General features: G+C 40.6%; 1 protein-coding gene across 2 annotated transcripts in view; it reads left to right on the top strand.

Moving 5' to 3' along the window:
* NELL1 (neural EGFL like 1) overlaps positions 1 to 13,382 on the top strand; it is an 812,163-nt gene that overhangs the window by 9,390 nt on the left and 789,391 nt on the right. The gene's annotated exons all lie outside the window — the stretch shown is intronic.

The raw sequence follows: 13,382 nt of genomic DNA, 5'->3' as shown, positions 1-13,382 counted from the left end.
GGGCCGTTATAGGGATTAGAGGAGTTAATCCAATGAAGTGGTTAAAACCGTGTCTGATACATGAAGTAGATCCTCAGTAAGTACTAGCTGTGAATATGGGACTTGTGCTGTGTACCACGCAACATGCTCACAGTAGGATTCCCTGTAACAGTAAACAAGATAGGTGCAGCCTATTCTAAACTATGATGAGAGAAAGTCATTACACAAGGAATGATTGGGTCACGATTGCTGTCCTTACTATGAAGGGGATGTGTGGGCTGCCATAAAGAGTAGTAGAGGGCGATCTGATTTCACCGGGGTGGAGCGTCAGGTAAAGGTTACCCTGAAAATTGATGTGTCAGCCGAGACTTGAAAAATGAATAGAAAGCCTGGTGTAGGGGAGGGTGGGAGTTCTGAACACTCTGGGCAAGGAAGAGACTATGAATGAAGGTCTTAAGGCAGAAGCCAATAGAAAGGTGTCTGGTGCAGTGAAAGGGTGGTGAGGGGCTGGAGAGGCAGGCAGGGGCTGGGTTGCATTGGGCCCCGTAGGCGGAGCTGATACCTAGCTGATATCAGGGGTTTAGAGTCACTGATGATGTATGGCCAGTCTCCATTCCCATAGGTGGGAGGCCATGTATGCTAGTTAACGAATTTAACTCTTATCCCCATTTGTGGCCCCGGGTTAGTGGTCTCGTACTTCATTCTCAGTGCAGCAGGGGCCTTGGCAGAGGTTGCTGCAGGGGAGTGTCCTGATGAGGTATGACCACCGGGCAGTTTGGGTACTCTTCTGTGGAAACTTCTGGCAGCGTTCTTTTAACTCAGCCTTTTGTGAAGACAGCAAAAGGATTATTTTAGAATGGCTGGACCAATATTACGAGATGAGATTCACATATTTACTAGAGATAGAACTTAGGCCTTGTTAATGGTATAGAATGAATCTACAGGTATTATATGATGATATCTACCCACAGCATGGATGTGTTAATTTCCATTTACTCTTACTAAGGCATTGGTGAGGTTCCTAAGCGCTGGGCAGGGTTAAGAGAATTCAGATGGAATTGCCATACTTTTTTGCCTCGTACGAGGTCTGCTCAGTTCCTGTTGAGAGGTCATGCTTCATGAGGGCGGAAGTCATCTCTGTTTAGATACATCCCTACATCCCTAGAACCAGGTACCATGCATGGCATGTAGTAGGTGACAAACACACATGTTGAATTGAATTAAAATCTCCTCTGTCTGATGTGCTCCATGAAAGGCTTGTTGCCTGCTTTACTCACTATTCAGTCACTTATTAATCCATGAGCGTGAGCTTCTTTGGTAAGACTTCTTTTTTTTTTTTTTTTTAAGATTTTGTTTATTTATCATGAGAGACACAGAGAGAGAGGCAGAGACACAGGCAGAGGGAGAAGCAGGCTCCCTGTGGGGAGCCCGATGTGGTACTTGATCCCTGGACACATATCATGCCCGAGCTGAAGGGAGACCCTCCACTGCTGAGCCACCCAGGTGTCCCTTTGGCAAGAACTCTGTTAGTTTGTGTGTTCTTTGCTTTGGCAACTACCTCTGGGCTGTCTAGCAGGCTCCAGCCATGGGGAGTGATTTTCAGCTTCTTTAATGGTAAGAGTAACTTCATTATGGGAGGTTGACCGAGGAGGACTTTCCCTTAAGAACCCTTGTGATTACATTGGGCCTACCCAGGTAATCCAGCATAATCCTTCCACCTCAAGATCTGTAATTTAATCACATGCTAAAATCCCTTTTGCCATGTAAGGTAACATATTTACAAGTTCTGGCAATTAGGACATGGACATCTTTGGGGAGCCTTTACTTTACTTTGCTTACCACACCGCACACCTTTTAGTTGCCAAAGATTCATGTCTAGGGATGCCTGGGTGGCTCAGTGGTTGGGTGTCTGCCTTGGGCAGAATAAATAAATAAATAAATAAATAAATCTTTAAAAACAAAACAACCCCCCCCCCCAAGATTCATGTCTGTCCCACACGCAAGATACATTTACGTTGTCTCAATATTCTCCCAAAGTCTCAACCCATTACGGCATCAGCTCAAAGGCCAAAATCTTATCCAGTCTCATCATCTGAAAAATTCCAAATTTGATTATCTAAATAATCTAAATCAGGTATGACTGTGACTCTTGAGTATCATACATTTGGGGCAAAACTCTCCATCTGTGGATCTGTGGCAAGTAGGAAACAGGTCATCTGCTTCCCAAATACAATGGAGAGGCAGGTGTAGGATGCCTGTGATCGACAGTCCTGTTAATGGAAAGGAAATAGGAAGAAGAAAGGGGCTGCCAATCCCAGGAAATTTTGAAATCCAGCAGGGCAAACTCACTGAGTTTCAGGGTCTGGGAAAAGTGTCCTGTGGTCCTTGGCTCTGCCTTCTGGGCCCACGACCCATACCTTTGAGTAATTCTTCCTTTTTCTGGCAGAGTAGTATGTGTTTGCAGTCAAGTAGTTTTACCAGCCTGTTGCCGCCTGTAGAGTTTTGAAAGTCTGTCACTTTTCCTCATTTCATCCTCTTTCAGTCCAAGTTGGCAGTGTTTCTGCTCGTATAACATTTTCAGGAACCTTTAGGGTCTCCTGTCCATTGGACAAGAGGCTCCACCACCGATCTTCCTGAGATAGCCCTGTCTCGGTGCCTCACCTCGCGGACATGGCTGGTGGCATCCGTGAGTCACATACCTGATCTCCTCAAAGATCCCTCGGTGTGATTGAATCTATTGAACTTTTGACCCTTCAGAGCTACTAGCAAAAAGTCGTTCAGCTACACCTGTGGTGTTCACCCCAGAGCAGAATTTCCTGACAGAGAGTCTCCTAATGTTTTTTGTCTTTTGCGGTCCCAGTAGGCTGAGACTTCTTCCATTCCTCAGGGCCTCGTTTCTTTGCTTGTCAGCTCCTCTTCCCAACCATCTCTCTCTTTCCTCTCATCTTTTGCTCTAAGCATCAAGGAGAAACCGACTGTGCCTTCAACAGTTGGGCTTGGAAATCTCCTAAATGTCCAAGTTCATCTCTTACAACTTTTGCTTTCCGTATTACTCTAGGACACAAGTCAGCTAAGCTTTCTGCTTCCATGTAACAAGGACCCTGCGTCTTCCGGTTTCCATTTCCTTTTTAGCCCTTACCAGAAGCATTTTTCTTAAAAGAAATTTTATTTATTTATTTATAAGAGACACACAGAGAGAGGGAGAGACACAGAGAGAGAGGCAGAGACACAGGTAGAGGGAGAAGCAGGCTCCCTGTGGGGAGCCCAATGTGGGACTCGATCCCGTGTCTCTAGGATCACACTCTGGGCTGAAGGCGGCGCTAACCCGCTAAGCCCCTGGGGCTGCCCATCAGCAGCATTTTTAATGTTCATGTTTCTACTAATGGTCTGTTCATGGTGATTTAAGTACTCCCTACGATAATATAGATTTTTCTCTGCAGAGTCTTTAACATTCATATTTCCATCCTGGTCTGTTCATGGCAATCTAGGGTTTCTCTGTGCTCCCCTCAATTTTTTTAGCCTCTGCTCATTATTCAGTGCCAGAACCACTTCTGCATTTTTAGTTATTTGTTACAGTAGCATCCCACTTCCCGGTGCCATCACTGCCACAGTTGTTGCTGTAACAGATTGCCATAAATTTAGTAGCTTGAAACAAGACAAATTTATTAGCTTATAGTTCTGGAGATAAGAAGTCAAAAATGAATTTTAGGGGGCTAAAATCAAGGTGTCAGCAGAGCTGTGTTCCTTCTCGAGTCTTTACAGGTATTTAGACCATTTATATTTAATGTCATTATTGATATGTTTATATTTAAATATATCCATATTCTATTTGTTTTCTACTTTCCCATGTATTCTTTCTTCCATTTTCCCACTTTTTGGCTTCTTTCAGATTAATTGAAGTTTTAAAGATTATTCCATTTAATTTCCTTTGCTGGCTTATTAGCTATAACTCTGTTTCATTGTTTTAGTGGTTGCTTTAGGCTTTCTGGTATACATGATTAAATTATTACAATCTACCTTTCAGTGAGATATACAGTGTCATGTATATTATAAGAACATTTCCATAGTTTACTTTTCTCCTGGTCATTGATCTGTCATCACACACTTTACTTCCCATATGGCATTGTGTTTTAAATTTAATTAGTTATCTTTTGAATAGATTTAGATAACCAGAAACTCAATCACATATTTAACCATGTAATTACTATTTTCTATGTTTTTTAGTCCGTTGTGTGGATTCTTATTTCCATCTGGTATTGTTTTCATCCTGTCTGAGGGACTTCCTTTAATATTTCTTTTTTTTTAAGAGTTTGTTTATGAGAGAGAGAGAGAGAGAGAGAGAGAGAGAGAGAGAGAGAGGCTCCATGCAGGAAGCCCTATGCAGGACTTGATCCTGGGACCCCAAGATCACGACCTGAGCCAAAGACAGACGCTCAACCACTGAGCCACTCAGGCGTCCCCTCCTTTAACATTTCTTATAAAGCAAGTGATGAATTCTTTTGGATTTTGTATGTCTGAAAAAGTATTTTGTTTTCATCTTTGAAGGATATTTTTTGCTGGGTGTAGAATACTGGGTTGACCATTCTTTTTCCTTCAGTACTTTAAAGATCTTGATTCACTGTCTTCTCACTTACATTGTTTCCAACAGGAATCTATGTCACTCTGTCTTTGTTCCTTTGTAGGTAATTTTCTGTCTTCTGATTTTAAAACTCACTTTGTCATTGATTTTGAGCAATTTGATTATGATGTACTTCAGTGTGGTCCTCTTTATGTTTTTTTTTTTTTTCCTGTGTGAGCTCTCTTGCACTTCATCAAATTTGAAAAAAATTTGGCCATTATATCTTTAAATATTTTTCCTGTCCCCATCTCTCTTCTTTAGGGATTCCAATTACGTGTATGTTAGGCAGCTTAATGTTGTTCCACAGTTTACTGATACTCTGTTCATTTCAAAAATTATAGTTCACTTTTCTCTCTGTATTATTTTTGATAGTGTCTATTGCCATACTTTCAAGTTCACTGAACTTTTCTTCTGTAATGTCTGCTATTAGCATCATTTAGTGTTTTTTTTTAAATGTCACTTATTATAGTTTTATCTCTGTAAATTTAGTTTTGACTCTTTAAAAAATATTCCACGTCTCCATTTAACTCTTTGAATAGATGGAACTTAGAGTACTTGTTTTATTTATTTTCTATTTTTTTAAAGATTTATTCATTCATCATGAGAGATGGAGAGAGAGAGAGAGAGCGCACCACAGGCAGAGGGAGAAGCAGGCTCCCCACAGGAGCCCAATGCAGTACTCGATCCCAGATCCCAGGATCATGACCCGAGCCAATGGCAACCACCCAACTGCTGAGCCACCCAGATGTCCCACAATAATTGTTTTAATGTCCTTGACCACTAATTCTAGCATTTGTATCAGTGCTGGGTTAATTTTGATTGATTAATTTTTCTCCTCCTCACTACTTTGTTGTATACCTGGTAATTTTTGATTGAATGCCAGACATTGTCATTTTACCTTGTTTAGTGCTGGCTATTTTTGTATTCTTATAAATATTCATGGTATTTTTCTAGGACACAGTTAAGTTACTGGGAAACCATTTGATTTCTTTGGATCTTACATTTAAGGTTTCTTAGCCCAAAGCAGTGCTAGTGATAATAGCTAGAGTAAAGCTAATTATTTCCCATCACTGAGGCAAGACCTTTGGTGTGCTCTACCCAATTCCCTATGAAGTGAGAGATTTCAGCTTAAGTGGGGAATAGGTAGTATTCTCAGAACTGTATGTATGTTGAGCACTGTTACCTTTTGGGTGGTGGTTCTTTGATTTTGGGTAGTTTTCTCATATGCCTGTAATTCACTGGGTGCTGATCTTGAGAGAGATCTGTATGTTTTTCTTTCTGCTGTTGTCTCCTCTCATGTATACTGACCTGTGAAATCTAAGTGCCTTGGTCTCCCCCTCACTCTCTGCTTCCTCATCTAGCCCAGGGAGGTTGTTGGGCTCTGCCTGAGTTCTTCCTCTGACATAGCTTGGGACCTCTCTTTTAGAGCAGTAGCTTGGGTAATTGTAGGGCTCCTTTCTATTCTTTTCCATTTCTCTCTCTTTTTTAAAGATTTTATTTATTCATTCACGAGAGACACAGAGAGAGAGAGAGGCAGAGACACAGGCAGAGGGAGAAGCAGGCTTCATGCAGGAAGCCTGACATGGGACTCGATCCCGGGTCTCCAGGATCAGGCCCTGGACCAAAGGTGGCACTAAACCACTGAGCCACCCAGGCTGCCCCTGTTTTCCGTTTCTCAAGGATTGCTGCCCTTCAGTGACTGATATCCAGTGTCTTAAAAACTGCTGTTTCATTGAATATTCATTTTAAATTTAAATTCAGATTAATTAGAATTCAAAATTAAAAATTTATTTCCTCACCCACACTAGCCATATTTCAAGTGCTCAATTACTGTATGTGGCTAGGGGTTCCTCTATTGAACTGTGCAGGTCTAGGGAGGCTCTGAGATTTTCCTGTTTTACCATACTACATTTAATATGGGCAAGCTACAAAAGCCTATCTTTCAGTATTAATACATGGTAGCAACTAGCAAGGTACTTAAGCTCACTGTCTCAGGGTACTTCCATTTACTCATTGATACAACAGTAGTATCTGCTGTATTTGGTTGTAGTGAGGATGAAGTAAATTATATATAAAGTGCCATACCTGTACTCAGTACATGGTGAACTTGCATTAGATGTGAGTTCACACATTTTTAAATAATAGGGTATAACTTTGGCCTTCTTCCCCTATGTGTATGATCTGTCTTGTGTGTTATTAGTGTCATATTTTAACCTGTAGAGGTAGATGGGATGGTGGGAAAAGCAGAGGATTGGGGATGGGGGTGAAAATTAGGGTTCAAGACTTTAAATGTAATATAGTTGTATCATCTTCCCTACAACCACCTAAGGTAAGTACTTTGATTGCCCCATTTTATCAATAAGTAAATGAAATTACCTTGAGGGAGCACTTAGGGGTGCCAGTGGATATGCCACTTAATGTTCTCAAGTGTCAGATTCCTCATCTGGAAATGGGAAGAATGCACAGACTGGGCATAAGAATTAAATGACAGTGCATGAAAAGGTACTCTAAAAAGCGTAAAGGGTAAAAAAAATTCATTATTCTTTCCTTCATTTGTTTTTATTCCTTCTCATATTTTACTATCCTAAGTCCAGTTCTGAGTCGATGTATGTTAAAGGAGTGAAGACCTTCATTTCAATGTTAGCCTATTAATAATATCGATGAATTTAAGTAGAAAGCTTACTTAAGTGGAAACACTCCTGGACTACCAACTCCAAAGCCTGATAGGTTTTATTTTGGAGCTAGCCAGCCTTTTAAGGTTGTCTTTGTCACTGCTCTCCTTGTATAGTACAGAGAATTGAACAAGTAAGATTTTTATTCACTTCTTACTTGAAACAAATTATATTTTATTAGGAGCTGGGGCTGGGGCAGAGAGAATGAATGGCCATGTGAGACTGGCATAGATATTGTCTAAGCTGAAAAGCATCCTAAATACCAGCTTTAGATTTTCAAAAATCATTTTGGAAAATCTCTGCATTGCCTTGAAAGGGACTCAGGGAAGATCTGAGGGTTTGGAACTGTACTTCTCCCTGACTGACAGTGTCTTGGTGTTAAGTAGTTGGGAGGATGTATCTGTCCATTGGTGTCTCATTTATAAAAGTGAATTAGAATATGCATGAGCACAGATTCTTTAATGTGTTGCTTTTTTTTCCCCTTATGCCAGTAAAATGCTACCTTTCAGGAGTTCTATTTTAGAAGTTTCTAAAGGAAAAAAAAATAGTATCTTTCAAGTAGCATGTTTTACGTGACAAAATAGAACAAAGGCTAATGTGGGATACTTCAGGAAGATTGAGGCTTCTGGTACCTATGGCATTCTAGGATTTATGCTAAAAGTTGTGGGAGACACAGATGAATAAGGCAAAGATCTTGACCCCAGTGAGGTTATAGCCTAGAAGGGTAAACACAGAATGCCCTTAGACACTCTGATGTAGAGGGGAAGAGAACTGGCTTTGTCGTGTATTATAAAGTCCCGAGTATGTTGAAGGAAAAGTTCTCACTGGATGACTCAGGGAAGGCTTCTTAGAGGAGGTGGCACCTGAAGCAGCCCCTGAGAAATGGACAAGAATTAAATATATAGTTTCTAGGTCATAGGAGCACCGCTCTTGTGTAATCATTTTCACGAAACAGTACTTGAAGCTTGAGTTATAGCTCTGAATGCTTAGAAAATCTGAGCAAGATGGAGTTGCCCAAAGGGTCTGTTTAATGTTGATCTTCCACATTTTCTGCCACCCACTATTGCCCAAGTCTGAATTGTTTTTTCTGTTGATTGGATGCGCCTAGTCACTAATTACCTCTGGGAGCATTTACAAGTCAACCTCACTTTGAGTGGAGTGATTTAGTAGAACTTTGCATTTAATCAGTTAGTGGAGTGAGTCAATTCACATACCAGCATCTCCCAAATATAGGTATTTTTTTTGCTCTTGCCAAAATAAAACTCAAGCAAGCTGTGGGAGTGGGGCGAGTTTTGAAGTTCCTCTCTGGGAAAATTAACACCTGCACTGCATATTCTGGAAAATCATTCACTGGCTGTGTGACTAAATGTATATTGTAGAGAAAATAATTTCCCAAGTATGCACATTTCTAACATCTGCGCTAAAACCTATTTTCTCAGTCATGCCCCCTTTCCCATCAAATAATACATTGAGGAGAGCAGAGATGGAGAGAAACAGCAGAGAATGTAAAAAGAGAATAATTCTTTTAGAAACTACTATGTATATGTACCAATTCCATACTAACGTACTGACCTTGGGTAAATTACTTTACCTCTTGGAATGTTTTTCCTCTCAGGACATCGGGTAATAGTGGGAATGTCTACAATAGAAGGTATTTTTAAGGGTTAATTTAAATAATATAAATTCATTGTAAGCAATAGAAAATTAAACATCACTTACTATTATTATTAGTAAGAGTTCAGCAAGTATACATTTTTTCGTTAAATATTTAGCAGGTCCCTACAACTATGTGCTAGGCACTTTCAAGTATAAGGAATATAGCAGTAAGCCAATCAAAGTCTGGCTCTTACGGGGAAACAGACAATAAGCAAATAAGTATAAAGTAAGTTCAGATATCTTTATTTTTTTAAGTTCAGATAACTTTAAACAATTTATGCATTTTTAAAAAGATTTTATTTATTTATTTGAGAGAGACTGAGAGCATGAAGCCGGGGGGAGGAGTAGAGGACGAGGGAGAGGGACAACTAGCCTTTCTTCTGAGCAGGAAGCCAGCGGCTGTGGGACTTGATCCTAGGACTTTGGGATCATGATGTGAGCTGATGTGAGCTGAAGGCAGATGCTTAACTGACTGAGCCACCCAGGTGCCCTCAATTTATGCATTTAAATTCAGGAAACTATTTCTGTTTTGCTTTCGTCCAAAGAGTATTTGCAATTACCTACTGTACTTAATTCCTAATGAGGATGGATAACTGTTATCTGAACTGGATTTTTTTTAAAGGAGGATTATCTCTACTCCTAAAGTTTTTTTTTTTTTTTCAAGATTTTATTTATTTATTCATGAGAGACGGAGAGACAGAGAGAGAGAGAGAGGCAGAGACACAGGCAGAGGGAGAAGCAGGCTCCTTGCAGGGAGCCTGACAGGGAACTCGATCCCGGGTCTCCAGGATCACGGATCACGCCCTGGGCTGAAGGCGGCACTAAACCGCTGAGCCCCCCGGGCTGCCCATCAACTCCTAAAGTTTGTTTTTAATCCTTCTTCCAGCACTCTTACTGTTGTACTATTTTTCTTATCTATCATACAGATAAAGAAACAAGATCTAGAAAGTTCTAGGAACTCATCAATAGTGACAGACATAGGATTTGAACTCGGGAGTCTACACCTGCAGTATCTGTGTCTCAGCCCCACTCCACCTTCTGCTTTTTTCCCCCTAATGCATGAGAGCAGGAATGAATAAATAAGTGCAATGTGATAAAGATACAGCTTCTCTTAAGAGAAACCAAAGGACATCTGCCAAAATATCTCTTGGCAGGTATTGTAAATCAACTGGGGCAGATGGTTGTGTTATCAGTTGGTGAATTCCATTAATAGAATGTTATGATTCTTTCATTTGGAGGGGCCTGCTGAATACCTGCAGATGAATACCTGGTAATCTGTTTGGAAGCCCATAGAAAACATGCACGAAAATCAGAATTAACCATGGGGCTGTACTTTAATATGTGTCTGTTTAAAATGTAGTCTCTGTGGCCTCTTGACCAGGGTTTTCTTGAGAGAGCATTGTGGGAGAATTAGATGAGCATTGATTGCAGTGCTCTTTGATGAATGCTGTGATTCCTAATTGGAATTTATTTTAACATATTGGGACTAAATTCTTTTAGTGTGGGAACACAACTCCAAAATTAGAATGTAAATCAGTGGAAAAACAAGATTTGATATGCAAATATTTTATTTAAATACAACTTTTCATGGATGCAGCCAGTGCATGAAGTGGAGCCAAGATGTACTGATGCGCTAGGCTGGCTCAGTCCTCCTGCTTTTACATCGTGTTAAAAAATAAGGCGGACATAATGCCTGGCAGGACGGCGTTGCAGAGTAGAAATAGGACCATGTGCTTGGGGAAACAGGTTCTAGGATGGCTCTTTCACTTGACTGCTGGGTGTATTCACTTCTCTGAGCCTTCGGTCTTTAAAGTCATACAATTTTTAAAATTTGACAAGGAGTTATTCCACAAAACAAAAGAAAAATACGTATAAGCCCAAAGGATAACATAAGCAGCAATGCTGTCACTGTCCCCCAGAATCAGCAAATGCTAACATCTTGTCATATTTGCTTACAGTCTTATAAACAATTACAGAATAAGTTCAAGTCTCTATGTTCTCCTTGCAGTTCCTTTCTTCTCTCAGCCTCCCTGAAGGCCGTCGCTAACAGAGTTGCTGAATACGCAGATGTGTGGATGTGTGTGCACCTGTGTGTGTATAACCACATTTATATGTGTCCATATACAAGAATATAATAGGGAGGGCATGTACAGTGGCCCAATGTAGAGCCTTGGGACCAGACTGCTTAGATTGAAATCCCAGCTCTGACTCTTTCTAGCTGCGTAATTTTGGGCAAGTTCTTTCACTTCTCTTTAGCTTATTTTTTTCCCCATGTGTGATTCAGGGATAATAAAACATCTATCTCACAGGATTGTTCTCTCGATTGAGTTGATTCATATAATGTGTTAGAATTTATTGGGCTCTTAGTAAACATTCAGTGAATGGTAACTACTACTTTGTGTGGTTAAAAATTATATAATTGGCATCACACAGTATGTTTCTTTTTGAAACTTATGTCACTCACCATTATCCTTTTGAGGACATAAAGATCTAGTTCATCAGTTTGAACTGCTGCAGAACACCTCAGTGCATTCATCCCTTTGCCTATTGATGGAACCGTGGCTTGGTTCCGATTTCTGACAAACAGTATTTCATGTGCATTTTTGTGCATGCCTCCTTGCCCATGGTCTTAAATTCTTAATATATGTACCTTTCCATAGAGAGGATTCTTTAAGGGAATCCTTAATTGTCCAACAAACCATTAGTCCAGTCCTGTGGTTGGTTACCTCCAGTGATGGAGATAACACTATATCATGAGGCAGCTCACATTATTTTTGGGCTACTCTGTCAGAAATAATTTAAAGGAAGACAGATTTTGGCTTCATGCAATGCCCTTCTGTTGCTCCCACCTGAATCACTCTAGTCACATTGGCCACCTTTTGGTTCCATGAGCGCACTAAGGGTTTCCCTGACCCTTGCCATCATTTCTCCTTGCAAAAGGCCTGGAAGGCCTTGTTCCTGTACTTTCTATACCTGGCTCTTACTCTTAAATGTCACTTTCTTAATGAGACCTTCTCCTACCTCCTTACCTGTGAGGGTCCCCTGTTTTGTCATCAGTCACCACTTCCTGGTGTTTGGTCCTTCAGAGTTCTCACAGTAAATTGAAATGATGCAGTTCTTTTTCTTTCCTTTAACTTTGTCTCTTTGTCAGGTCACTCTGTGTCTCTACTTGTTTTCTGTTCTAAATCAGTACCCGGCACAGTGCCAATGCCTGGCACTTAGAGCTGGCACTCAAGAAAGATTTGCTCAGGTTGAGGCACCTGCCACCACTAAGTAAGTCTATACTCCCTTCCCATGAGAGAGCTTCTCCGAGATTTGCAGGCAGCTAAGGTCTTCTCTTCCATCCTTACTTTCCTCAGGCTAAACATTTTTGCTTGATTACTTGAGCAGTGGGACAACATTTTGAATTCCCGCATTGTTTTTTTTTTTTTTTCTCATTTGAATACCTGGCTGTTTGTCTGTGTTCCTAATGATGCTTGATGTCTTGAGCTGAACACGGTGCATCCACTGTAACTTATTGTCGGCCAAGACCTCAAGGCGTTTGTTTGTTTGTTATTTTCACTTACAACTGCTGACCTCTCAGTTTCCCCTTCTTGATCTTTGCGGTTGGTTTTTTGGATTCATGTTTATGTCCTTATGTTCATTGCCATTAGATTTTATTACTCTCTATCAAGGGAGAGGGCTGGATTAAATCACCAAGGTCACTTGCAGCTCTTCAAAATGGAATTGGGAGGGGCACCTGGGTGGCTCAGTGATTGAATGTCTGTTTTTGGCTCAGATGGTGATGCCAGAGTCCTGGGATCGAGTCCTGATTCGGGCTCCCTGCGTGGAGCCTGCCTCTCCCTCTGCCTGTGTCTCTGCCTCTCTGTATCTCTCATGAATAAATAAATAAAATCTTTAAAAAATGGAATTGGTTCTTTCAGAATAGCATTGTCCAGTAGAACTTTATGCGATGATGGAAATCTTCTGTATCTGCACTGCCCAGTGCCATAGCCACAAGCCATATGTGGCTATTGAGCACCCAAATTATGGCTACTGTAAGTGAGAAACTGAATTTTAAATTTTATTTAATTTTGAGCATTTTCAAGTTAAGTACCATATATGGTTAGTAGTGACTATATTGGACAGCATAGTTCTGGAGAAAAACTTTCAGAATTTTAAAAGATGAGATGGTATGTATAGCATATATGGAAAAATCAACGTGGGGATGGAATGGCCTGAGAAGGGTCAGGATTCATTTACTCAGTCATTGGTCTTTATTTAATAGATTTTTTCTTTTTTAATTTTTTCACTGAGCATCAGCAGTGTGCTAGGCACAAGACTAGGTGCTAGAGATTCAGCTGTGAAGAAGACAGTCTTAGCTCCTGCTCTCAAAGGACTTTCTATATGGTGCAGTGTGGTCCTCAGCCCTGGTTTCATATTAGAACCACTTGGGAAACTTTAAGAAATTGTGATGC

Source organism: Vulpes lagopus, chromosome 15, assembly GCF_018345385.1.
Source record: "Vulpes lagopus strain Blue_001 chromosome 15, ASM1834538v1, whole genome shotgun sequence".
Classification (NCBI taxonomy): Eukaryota; Metazoa; Chordata; class Mammalia; order Carnivora; family Canidae; genus Vulpes; species Vulpes lagopus.
The sequence above is the reverse complement of the archived record's forward strand: the minus strand, read 5'-3'. Positions and strand labels throughout refer to the sequence as shown.